We start from the raw sequence: 13,749 nt of genomic DNA, 5'->3' as shown, positions 1-13,749 counted from the left end.
ACATTTATTCTCACAAGCAAAGCGTAACTTTTTAGCATGCATGATGTAAATTTACCTAATAGAGTGTCTATATATATATATATATATATATATATAGACCATGTCATGAATGTGTGTGTGTATATATATATATATATATATATATATATATATATATATATATATATATATATATATATATATATATATATATATATATAGGGTCGCGCTATTTGTCCAATTCTACACCCATGACTTGAAAACGTAAGAAAAAATTAGACTTGAGGTAATATTACACTCTTGAGGAAGAAAGTTTCTCTTTCACCGTATGAAAAGATGTGAGGTAATTTTACAACATGCTTGACCTAAAGTTATGTTCTGCATGTGTGAAAAAATATGGTGCGGCAATATAACACTAAAAGTTATTTCGATAATTTCATATTAGAAGTGAGATAATTTTACATCATGCATGCTAAAAAGTTACCCTTTGCATGTGAGAATAAACGTGGCTCGCTGAAATGGCTAGGGTGAGGAATAAGTTATTCTTCACCCTGGGTGCCTAATAGAGTGTCTATATATATATATATACCTACTAATAATTGCGGTCGCATGCATGGTGGCATGCATCGTTTAGATGCAGAGGCCCGGACAAAATCTTTCTTTTCTAAATAAAATACCTACAAATAAAGGAAATAGCTATTTTTAATCCATCATGCTATTTTACGTAAAACCTTCTGATGTTTTTAACATTAAACCCGCAGTATTTATTAAATATATTTTTAAATACTCATATCTTCTAAACCGTAACTCCAAATTTAACATGTTATATATGGATTTTGATTAGAAAAATATGTAGAATTTGAATATGATGTTATTTTACCCGTTAACAATTTAAAAATATTATCTAGGATGCAATCTTAATCAATAATGCATTATCCGTCTTTCTTTCATACCAGTATTGATTTGAATTGTGGATGAATATCTCAGCAAAATCAGGATTAGAGATGAAATTGAAGATCACTTGACCGTTTCTTTGTACGAATTAAATTTACATGCAAGACGTATTTAAATAGAAGACATGTGGAATCTTGAACTGCGTTTTTGTAGGCTAATATCATCTTTGTTTGGGTCATAGCTACAAATACTCAAATTATAGACCATTTTTTGTAAATTAAGGGTGTGTGGTATTTTTTTTCCGTTACAATGCACGGGCCCTTTTGCTATAATAATAAAGAAAATACTCCCTCCGTTTTTAAATATAGGACCTTTTAGAAATTCCACTACAAACTACATACGGATGTATTTTAGGATGTAGATTCACTCATTTTGCTCCGTACCTAGTCTATAGTGAAATTTCTAAAATGTCTTATATTAAGGAACGGAGGGAGTAGTATTTCTGATCGTCCATCATAAAATTGCCCCTGAAATTGGCTTAAATTACCCACTATACCACCCATAAGTGAAAAAATGATTCTAATTTTTTCTGTCAAAGGCGTTGTCCCGTTTTGTTATTACACTATGAGACTGTGAAGAACTACGAGCACACGCGAACTGTGGTGGCCAGAGGGACTGTCCTTCACAGATCAGACACAGGTTCGATCCCTCGTTCCCATACCTTTTTTCATCCCCTATTATTTCTCTTTTTATAGCAGCAAACATGGGTTCATGGACCAGAACATGTTTGATTATTTCAATTTATTTATTTTTCTACTTTAATTAGTTCATGATTTTCCAAAATTCCATTATTTAGTTTTAAAAAAAATTCAAGAAATCATAGAATGTTTGGAAAATCAGAAAATTTAATGGATTCAAAAAATGCTGATGGTTTTAAAAAACTGTTCGCATATTATAAAAGAATTCACAAAAAGTCTATGAAATTTTAAAAAATGTTGAGAAAAACTAAAAAATTACGAATTTCTAAATTTGTCCCCATCTACAAAAAAGTTCATCGATTCAAAAAACGTTCACTGAGTAAAAAACTGTCCATTCAATTCATAAAAAAGATACGTTTATATCAATCGACAAAACTTGATCACATGAACACTGCTTTTCTCTTTTTATAGCAGCCAACACGAGTTCATGGGCCAGCCCATGTTTTCCTAGTTCGATTTTTTTTATTATTCTTTAAATTAATTCATGATTTTTCAAAATACCAATTTTTTGAGTTCTAAAAAAATTGTTCATGAAACCATAGAATGTTTGGGAATTGAAATATAGGTTCAGGAAATAATAAAATGTCCATGGTTTAAAAATATTTGATGATTTTTCAGAACTGTTCACATATTATAAAATGATTCACAATTGTAAAATATATTCAGCAAGTATAAAATATCATGATTTTTAAAATGATCATTTATTCAAATTATCCATTAGTTCGAAGAAAATGTCTATGAAATAAAAACAATGTTGAGAAAAACTAAAAATAATCACGAATTTCAAAATTTATTCCCCATTTTTAAAAAAGTTCATAGACTGAGTAAAAAACTGTCCATACATTTCAGAAAAAAGTTAAGTGGACATCAATCAACAAAATTTGATCACATGAACACCACGACCATCATTAACGAGGATGAGAGAAAAGATAAGTGACAAGATGATGGGACACCATGTTAAATAGAAAAAATATAGGATGCTCATGTGCCCGGGTATTGAGCCATACTATACTTATTTGGCTATAACGTAATATTTTTGTCTTCCGTTGCAACGCACGGACATATTTACTCTGCTATGCTACTAATAAAGCAAAATTGTTTCCGTCGTCCGTCATAGAAATTGCCGCTGAAGTTGGCATAAATTACCCACCATGCCATCGGTAAGTGGATAAAAACAATTCGTTTTTCTCTTTGCGAATCACCATCGGTTTTATGCACAATGAACTAACTAGCCTGGTGGTTTCAGTCTTTGCTGCTCTTGCCGGAAAGCCTAAATTGGAACCCCACAAGCCTCTTTTTTACTTTTTGTTTTTAAAATCCGGTGGCATAGGATAATTCGTAGGTGGCAAAAATAATGGTGCAGCTGGGAGTCGAACTCCCGACATCCAATAGCATTGACGGAGCCAGGATTTAGATATAGCCGCTGATAGAGGGGGGAGGGGACAAATACATGGAAATAAAAACCCTTAATAAAATATATACTAGATACTTGGGGTTTCGTCGATCTAGATACTTGGGGTTTCGTCGATCGTTTGGGGGGGGGGGGGGGGGGGCTGGTGCCTGCTCGTCCCCCTTTCCACCCCTGTCCAACAGAGCACGCTTATGTTCAAGTACTAAAGTAGTTGGTCGGTATTAGATAGTCCCACCTTGTTGTTTTAAGCAAAATCCAACCAATTTAAGTACATCCGTGAGTTGATAGCAATAAGCCGCCTAGAAAATCAATAAGGACTTGTGCCTGAGCGATTGACAGAGCCTCATCTATACTACTATTTAACAAGCAAACTAAAACTTTTTTAAAGGCACCCCGTAAATGTACCCATCCTAATTACCGTCGTCAGATTAGCCTCACCGAATAAAATCTAATGCATACAATTAATCTAATCCCGATCTATGTGTGCAATTGGCAATTTAATAGGACTAAACGCATTCTACCCGCAGAGGAATATTCCACACGCGTCCGCTATGCGTCCCCTCTCCCCAGATCCCCGCGGATCCGCCCGCAATACGCGACGGGATTCCACCGGCCTCGATGGTTCCCCATGACTCCATCTCTCTCTCCTCCTCGCCTCCGCTACAGAACGCCGTTGGGCGAAGCTTGGCCTGCGTCGGCGATGCCGGGATCGCTCTCCTCCCCCGAGCAGTGTTGGTGGTGTGGGACAGAGCAGGCTTGGCCTGCGTCGCCGGCACCGGTGTCCCTCCCCTCCGTTGAGCGGTGGCGACCGCGCGAGATGCAGCGGATTCGACCTGCGGCAGCGGCAGCGTGGGACGCAGCGGGCTTGGCCTGCCCCGGCGGCGGCAGGGTCCATCTCCTCCCTCGAGCAGCAGCGGGCTCGCACTCCATGATTTATTCGACTCCGTGCGGGGATCCATCAACTTTGGCACCAGCATCGCCGCCCCGGAGCACTCCGCCGGGCCCCTTGGCGGGATCAGCGTCGGAATCATCTCTTGCCTCCACAAGTCGAGAAGGGTGGGGCTGCTCGGGCTCATCTTCAAGAGCCCCTCGCAACCGCGCCGCCTGCTGCCTCTAAGGCCCGTGTCTGTCAACGGGAGCGGATGCGCAAGAGAGATCCCGCCGATCCAATGGTGGAAGGGCAAGATGACCGGCTCCGGTACGTTCGGGAATGTCTAGCTCGGGATAAATTTGGACACCGGCGAGCTCCTCGCAGTAATACAGGTGCTAGGTTTTTTCGATTTGGTTTTCTGGTTTGTATTGTTTGCAGACTTGGAGTCATTCATTATAATGCCTCTCCTTTGTTTGATTCTGGTTGCAGCTTTGATCCGGAGCACCAACGCGACCTCGGATAAAGCCCAAGTGAGTAGCATTTCCCCAACCGATTTTTCTTCATGTGAGGTGATTTGTGGCTTTTGTTTCTACTATTAGGCACATATATAAGAGAACTCAAGGAAGAATTGAAGCTCCTCAAGAACCTTTCGCACCACAATATTGCGGTGAATCAATGAATTTCGGTTACATATCAGATTCCGTATTTAACTTGTTGCCTGCTTAATCCATTTTCTGTGGTTTCAGAAGAGTTGCCTTGGGAATGTCCGTGAGAAAGACACACTGAATATCTTGTTGGATTTTATTCCCTACACACTGCACGCACGCCGTCGTTCGGCTCTCACCACTCCAACCTCCATGCTGCCATTTGAGAACTCCTCGGCTACCTCCTCCCAATCTCCACCACAAGATTCTCCCATCCAGGCAGCATAGAGTCTGTCTCAAGATTTTCCCTGTGCAGGTACAGAAGGTACCTTCCTCTCCTGATTTTGTAGATGGCTGTGTACTACTATGTGGTTAACCCAAAACTTATGCTATTGTTTATACAATAGGATTGTATATCGTAGATGGATTGAACAACATACATGTATTTATAATTATTAGCATGTGGGACGACATTTAGAATTTGATTGTATGTTTTGTGCACTATGTTGGTAAATTAATTTGTGTAATAATATATTCTTACAAATCCCGAACAAGGAGCACACAAATTAATTTGTGTAAAGCTGATTGTGAATGAATTCATATTTATCTTCGGGTTATTAAAATGCTTCATATGAAATTAAACTTATCTTTTCTTCATTAACATATAGGACAAGAAGCAGAGTTGTGTGCTTGTATGGAGGGAATATTCATTGCCATTCGGATATCAGAATTGCCTATTTGTGTGAAATTGGACTCGCTATCAGCAGTGAACGTGCTCAAGTAGAAGGATATAGACAGATAAGTGTTTACATCATTGATTGCTGAGATCAAATATCTTTTGCCTCTTCGTATGACTTGTATTACTCAAGTCTTTTTAAAGATTAAACGATAAACTGCATATGAATGTATATAGACATACTCCATCCGTATGTAGTTTATAGTGTAATCTTTGCAAAGACTTATATTTAGGAATGGAGGTAGTACAAGTTTTTACCCGCAAAAAACATATAGGACAAGATGTTCTCAACATGCATGATCTCAATACCATTTGTTTGACATTCCATGCCTGATAAGCTTTCATCAACCATGATTGGAGGGTTGCTATCTCGCGCCCACGCTGGAGCGACCGATTTCAAACAGCTTCAAAGTTTCCTATTATGCTAATTGAGGGGAGAAACGTTTGCAGCACCGGCCCCCCATCCATTGAAATAGGGGTGGGGGATTTGGACCGAGCGTTGGGACGCTTGGACGCGTAGGTGTAAACTCCCCATGTTTGGATCCTTTGGTATTTACTTTCTGATTAAATGAATCAACTAAAAATATGACCAATCACGTCAGTGCTTGCAACCACAAAGGGAATGTGTTAATGACTGTTGCTTTAAACATCTTGAGATGAAGCAAAGCGGTGAAAGCCGAAGCCTGAGCGCAGGAGTGTTGTTAGGCCACTGATTGTACGTGACACTGAAAACTATTTACTAATAGACTGTTGTTTCCTCTAAAAGAAAAATTATATGACATCAATGATGTGTTGTCAAAAAAATATTTGATGGTGGACGAGAGTAGGTTGTATTATTTCGGTGCATTGACATCCTCAGCGCGCTGGAATCGAAGCATTCCCCTCCCGTTTGGAGCGGTGGTATATGGATGCGGGGACCCACTATCTTAACGACAGAGGAAGTGGCAAACTCTTATCGTAATTTTCCCTTAGCGAGAGAAGTTAGAAGAGAATGAACCATGACTCTTTGATATTACGTACGTTGCACGTGCATGCTCACTAGTGGGAGGAAAGAATTGGAAAATATAAGAGGGGACTGGACGCTTCCATGAGAAGGACCGGTGAGAGGAGTGTGTGCCAACGGAGCACGCTAGACCACAGGCAGCTTGGGACCGCTAGGTGGACTAGCGGCGTATAATACCCGGGTGGGCTTCTGTATTAGCCCTTTGTTGACGCCGTCTCGTCGCAGTGCCACTTCTTCTACCTCTTCTTCCTCTCACAACTCTCAACACTTTCTTGATAAACACAGATTGCTAAACATGTTGCTGGAAATATCAAAGAATCTATGCAAAAATTTAGGTTGTCAAGGACGGGAATACATATACTCTTTCCCAAACTAGCGTCCCACATTTTTTTATCAAAGGTGGTCAAGGTGCCTAGATTTAATTAATTGGAAAATGAGAAAGTTGCAATCAGTTGATTCATTTCTTCTTCATGGCAATGCATGGGCATTCATTTACCTATGTCTTTGTGTAGACAAATGCATGTGTTGTGCATGTATGATATTTTTTTTTGCTGAGTGCATGTATGATACTTTAACAATGGATAATTAACTTTTCGGTTCAGAGTACAAAATTGTTCGTGCTTATTATACTTATCTTCACAATATATATATGGAATTTGTGGTTTGTTATTTAGCTCTTCTGCAGCCCAGCTGCAATTCCTAAAGGTTGGTGCAGACACTCAAAAGCGCCTTCTAGAGCAGTAGAGATGCCATCTCTGCCACGTTAACACGTTAATTGGTGGATCTGAATGTGTAGATTTGCATCCTTAAATGTAGCAGATATCAGCATGCTATTATCAGAACGCTATTGTTGTATCATCACAAGATTTCCAAGATATTCATGGGCAAACTACTTTTAATATGAGTCCCTCTCTTATCATGTATCCATCGGTTCATGTAAACTTTTTACCGGCTTACTATATAAACACACGAATCTGGATTCTGTAGACTATGGTAAAGTGGGTTTTATCTGATTAGTGTATTTTATACATTAAAAACTATTTCCCAACAATGGGCATTCAAGCTCCCTTTCATATTTTTCTGATCCTACTTTGGCTGCCTATTAGCCTTTTGATACAGGAACACATTGAAAAAGATACTCACCATTGTTCCTGACCAATGAAAAGAATACTATGCCTATTTCATCTCACATGTCTGCCTTACACATGTATGTGTATATTCTTTGTTCCTTTTCAATAGTGATCTTCATCCTATTTTATATCCATCCAGAACTGTTACATTTTAGTTTATCCTGCCATTTTGCTAGCTAGAGACACAAAAATCTTTGGTGGACCAATTAATGAAAGGCATGCAGCATGGTTCGTGAATATCCGTGGCTTTTCTCCGTGTGTGTAGTATCATTGCCTATCTGTGCATGATTTCTATGATTTATGTATATGGCAGGGGCTTAGAAGACACGTGACTCACATATTCAACTTAAATGAGGCTTGTTTACAATACATGTGGCATGTAATTCACAAGATATTTGTGTTCTGTGCCTGCAGATAGAATATGACAGGGTAAGTTCTGCCTTTTACAGTATGTGGTCTCATCATCGCCGAGTGGCATCATTTGGATGATGCATTCCCCTAGGATGAATTGTTGGATAGAGCGGTAGGAGGGAGGAGTCACACACTCATCGAGGCTGAGATGAGGAGCCCGTTGCAATGCATGGGCATATGTACTAGTATACCAAAAAGAATGAACATGGACAAAACACGAAAGGTATTCAAGGGCAGGGGTTGTTATAGAACGGTGGAAGGCCCTGTTTGCGAAGAAAATATAGCAACCGCGTAAGAAGCACGCTTAGGGACATATCTGTAAAATGCGCAAGGATTATACATTGCAAGATGAGAAATTATGCTGAGATATTTAGTAAAAAAGCAAGAATATCTCAAAAAGAACAAACATGGACAAAACATGACAGGTATTCAAGGGCAGGGGTTGTTATATAAGAAAAAAAATTAAGTATGACAAGTATAGTATTGAAGGCCAAGGCATAGGATAGAAGAGAAGGAAAGAGTACCGCAAAGAAAAGGAAAGAGTGGAAGGACCTAGCTGCAAAGAAAAGTGCACAACCGCACGAGAAGATTGCCCAGGGGTGTATCTGTGAAATGTGTAGGGACCGGTGCACGAAATCTTAAAAAAAATTGGACCATTTCTCGATTTGTGCGTGTCATCCTTGCGCAGGGGCCATGCTAATCTTCTCTGTATCGTTCCAATTTTATCGGATGTCCCCGAAGGGACAGTGCTAATGGAAGGGACACGCTTATAAGCAAGTCTCGAGCTCCTTCGCTCGGCGTTGTGGTACTAAACTTAAACTTGGAGGGCGCCTTGCGGTTCCCGCGAGCCGTAGAAACCGCAGGAACGTACAACTGGGCCAACTTGAAAGAGAACTGGAACATGCATAGTGGACCTGGCCATATCCTAATAAGGTATCTTATGGCAGCTTTCTAAAAAAAAAATCTCATAAAGATTACCATATGGCACCCATCCACATAAGAATGTCGCTCTTGGGTATTGATCTATTGCCCTTGCATGCTGTGATGCAAATGCCTCTACTTAATACTTGATGAGAGCGACAAGCACCCGGAGACCATATTTTCGTCATTTTGATTCGTTTTGAAACATGAGTATTCGACCTTGAGATAAGTTTCTGGTATTTTGCTCTCTTCAAATTTCGGGAAATTCGTATAGACCACCAAAACTGCATTTCTGCAACAGGTTTTCTAAGTTACGAGAAATATAAAACTATCATGCGAGTGGAGGGTGGATGCAAACTTTGCCTTGTGAAAATTGCATAAAATAAGGGAACACATATCCATCAGTTGTGTATAAAAATAATTATTTGTCAGCCGATTTCTATCAGCTACTTTATTCTTCGTTGAACCATTTTTCTGGACAACGAACAACTGATAAACATGTACACGTTCTCTCCCCTCTCTCTTTCTTCCCCATGGCTGCCTCGCCTCTGACGATCTCATGTTCAAGCCTGGCGACCCCACACCTCGCTGTGGCTTGTTGCAGCATCCCAATCTCTGGCTCGGGCTTCGGTTAGTCCGACTTGGGTTCAAAACTAAAAGGCCACTGGTGGTGTCCTGGCTAAGGGGCCTCATATTATGTTGATTGCCGCCTGGGTATGGTAGGCCGGGCTGAGGACCCGCCAATGGGGTATCTTCTATTCTTAAATAGCTACTCCCTCCGTTTCTAAATATAAGACCTTTTAGAGATTACACTATAAACTACATACGGATGTACATAGACATATTTTAGAGTATAGATTCACTTATTTTGCTCCGTATATAGTCTTATAGTGAAATCTTTAAAATGTCTTATATTTTGGAACGGAGGGAGTAGAACCCATTATTTATTTTTCCTCTCCATGCAACAATGCCACATCATTAATTTATGCATGTAGTTACAAGTTATTTTTTTATTAATCTCTTCATGCAAAACATATCCTCATGCATGATTTTTTTTTCTAGGTAATTAAGCAAGACATTTTTATAATGATTTTTGCATTACCATTAATTTTCTAACATTTATTATTTTTTTTAAATGTTTTTCGCAGCAACGCGCGGGGCATCGTCTAGTAATCAAAAGGTTCGAGAAGATTTGGCAAACACGACAAGATGTTGTGTCTGTGGAGAACTCCGCCTCCCCTTACATGGTCAACTAGGATCTTGCATCCTATGACCATCCAGTACGTATATAAACCGAAGGGTTTGACTCATACATATATTCTCATACTTACAATCTTTTGGTAGATACATATACTCTACTAGATCATGGATGGCGCGCGTTGCCGCGTCCATCTATTTAGAATTTTCTTAATATATAGTTTTCTTCAATACAATGTGCATCTATTAACCTATTTGTTAGCAATAAAAGAAAGAAACTTTAGTTGCCTTGCAAATAAGTATTCAGATAGTATGGCAGGATATGGTTTCTGTTCAGTTTAATGAACATCAAGCGAAGGAAAACGACACATGATGGGGTGCATAGTTAAACCCTGAAAAGTAAGTGTGCTTCATATTTGCGACTATATGATCAAAATACACTTTGTTTTCTTTGCCAAAAAGAGAGAGCACATACTACAATACAATGTTTTGACATTTTGGCATGGTTTTGAAATACTTAGTGAGGTGGGGGGGGGTGGGGGGATGAGGGGGGTACAGGATGCACTAAGTGTTTTATCTGCTATATGTAGCTAACTAATACATTCTTAATAAAGTTGCTGATGATTATTATTTAACAGTGTATTTGCCAATAATAACATGCACATTTTCAATGTTCGTTTTCATGAATTGAAGACTTCAAAGAATGCATACATAGATATTCAAGAGGAAAACTGTTTTGTGCATTTCATCAAACAAATGACCGACCAAATATAGAGATAAGAAAGGATGCAAAGATAGTAGCATGAATGAAAGGAACTTACGATTGGAGTGTCCTTTAAGCTACATGAATGGTTGAGTGACACACATGCACTCGAGGGAGGGGGCTTCTATGACACTGACGATCAGCAGCCGAAGGTGCTCGTTGTTGCCCGTGACGCAAGCACCGGCCACCATTGCACCTGCCCAGTACAGTGTTCGCTCGAGTTGGCGACGGATCTAAGAACCAATCCACTCCATGCTTTTGCTCGTCTCCAGCACCGCAACAAGGAGCTTGTATGTGCATGGGAGGAGACCTAAATCGATCGTCAAAGCAAGCATTGCCTCACTCCGATTAAACCGGCAGCCTAAGAAGTTCATCTCTTGTTTATTCGATGTTATACAGTGGTTCAAGTATACAGCCAAAGAGAAAGATTGGTTGACATTTTCTAGAATAAAGTTTGTTTAATTGAGAGGCCACATCTCTATTTGAATACTTAAAATCAGTTTATTTTCTTGCAGAAATATATTACCTACAAAATGATAATCCCCCAGCAGGAAAACACCAATGATTTTGTCTGTGATGGAACTTGACAATTGACACCCAAGGGAGAAATATGCAAAAATGCATAACTTCACCGCGACAGAACATAAATGCAAACTCAGGTCTAGTTAGGTTAATACGTTCAACTGTACAAACACCAAGACCGGCATACCTGAAATGAACAAGAAGGCTGCTTAGCTTTAACTAATCAGATATGAACTTCTATGGCCTGCAAATTCTGAAAAAAGGGTTTCTCACAATCAGAAAAGCTAATTATTTATGAGCAATATTATCACATACTTTTTCAGATATTAGATATATGTTCATCTTATGCAAAAGCTCTGTTTGCTCACAGCATTTGAAATAGCAAAGCATGTAATGTAGGCACAATAGGAATAATTAATTTAACACAAATGCCTAAGTAAGCTCATGATAAAAGCTGATACGTATTTACTTTTTTAGGGAAGTATTTACTTGGGCATTTGTGTTCAACTATAAGGAAAATAGACTTGGACAACTTGTACCTTCTGCAGATGCATTTGCCTTCGCAAGTGAGGATGCTGGGGAGAATAGGGTCCCTCCTTTTCTCCCTGGTCCATGAGAAATCCTCCGTTGTCGCTAGAGAGATCCCTTCCGAAATATAGCTAGGACAATTTTACTCTAACCAGGTTATATGCTACTCGAAGCCACACACAAATTGATCTCAGGTACATAACCACACCAACCAGGGAAAGCCAACAGTCAACACAGGTCGTGCAGAGCAACCAGCGGCGGGGGAGGGGGAGGGGGGATTGTGTATACGGCGTACGTACCTAAACGCAACTGCAAACACCATGGCCACCTGGATGACTCGGTGAAGGGAGGACGAAGCGGATCGTGGTGGGGGTTGCCGCTCCAAGTTGCGCTCGGCAGGGTACCAAAGGGGAAGTTGTTGGAATTATGCCCTAGAGGCAATAATAAATATAGTTATTATTATAATTCCTGTATCAAGATAATCGTTTATTATCCATGCTATAATTGTATTGAATGAAGACTCATTTACATGTGTGGATACATAGACAAAACACTGTCCCTAGCAAGCCTCTAGTTGGCTAGCCAGTTGATCAAAGATAGTCAGTGTCTTCTGATTATGAACAAGGTGTTGTTGCTTGATAACTGGATCACGTCATTAGGAGAATCACGTGATGGATTAGACCCAAACTAATAGACGTAGCATGTTGATCGTGTCATTTTGTTGCTACTGTTTTCTGCGTGTCAAGTATTTGTTCCTATGACCATGAGATCATATAACTCACTGACACCGGAGGAATACTTTGTGTGTATCAAACGTCGCAACGTAAATGGGTGACTATAAAGATGCTCTACAGGTATCTCCGAAGGTGTTAGTTGAGTTAGTATGGATCAAGACTGGGATTTGTCACTCCGTGTGACGGAGAGGTATCTCGGGGCCCACTCGGTAATACAACATCACACACAAGCCTTGCAAGCAATGTAACTTAGTGTAAGTTGCGGGATCTTGTATTACGGAACGAGTAAAGAGACTTGCCGGTAAACGAGATTGAAATAGGTATGCGGATACTGACGATCGAATCTCGGGCAAGTAACATACCGAAGGACAAAGGGAATGACATACGGGATTATATGAATCCTTGGCACTGAGGTTCAAACGATAAGATCTTCGTAGAATATGTAGGATCCAATATGGGCATCCAGGTCCCGCTATTGGATATTGACCGAGGAGTCTCTCGGGTCATGTCTACATAGTTCTCGAACCCGCAGGGTCTGCACACTTAAGGTTCGACGTTGTTTTATGCGTATTTGAGTTATATGGTTGGTTACCGAATGTTGTTCGGAGTCCCGGATGAGATCACGGATGACACGAGGGTTTCCGGAATGGTCCGGAAACGAAGATTGATATATAGGATGACCTCATTTGATTACCGGAAGGTTTTCGGAGTTACCGGGAATGACGAATGGGTTCCGGAAGTTCACGCGGGGGGGGGGGGCAACCCACCCCGGGGAAGCCCATAGGCCTTGAGGGTGGCGCACCAGCCCTTAGTGGGCTGGTGGGACAGCCCAAAAGGGGCCCTATGCGCATTGGAAGAAAAATCAAAGAGAAAAAAAGGGGGGAGGTGGGAAGGGAAGGAAGGACTCCCACCCACCAAACCAAGTCCAACTCGGTTTGGGGGGGAGAGCTTCCCCCCTTGGCTCGGCCGACCCCCTTGGGGCTCCTTGAGCCCCAAGGCATGGTCCCCTCCCTCCCACCTATATATATGGAGGTTTTAGGGCTGATTTGAGACGACTTTTCCACGGCAGCCCGACCACATACCTCCACGGTTTTTGCAGGGTATGCTTGTGATGTGATATGGCCAACGATGTGATGTGATATGTTGGATGTATGAGATGATCATGTTGTAATAGATAATATCGACTTGCACGTCGATGGTACGGCAACCGGCAGGAGCCATAGGGTTGTCTTTATACTAACATTTGT

General features: G+C 40.5%; 1 non-coding gene across 1 annotated transcript; it reads right to left on the bottom strand.

Moving 5' to 3' along the window:
• Positions 1 to 8,479: 8,479 nt before the first annotated feature.
• Positions 8,480 to 8,582, bottom strand: LOC123433659. Its single transcript, XR_006624997.1, has one exon. It is a non-coding gene; the product is annotated as a U6 spliceosomal RNA (small nuclear RNA).
• Between the last annotated feature and the right edge of the window lie 5,167 nt (positions 8,583 to 13,749).

This window comes from Hordeum vulgare, chromosome 2H (assembly GCF_904849725.1).
Source record: "Hordeum vulgare subsp. vulgare chromosome 2H, MorexV3_pseudomolecules_assembly, whole genome shotgun sequence".
NCBI classification, from domain to species: Eukaryota; Viridiplantae; Streptophyta; class Magnoliopsida; order Poales; family Poaceae; genus Hordeum; species Hordeum vulgare.
This window is presented reverse-complemented; position numbering and strand designations above follow the sequence as displayed.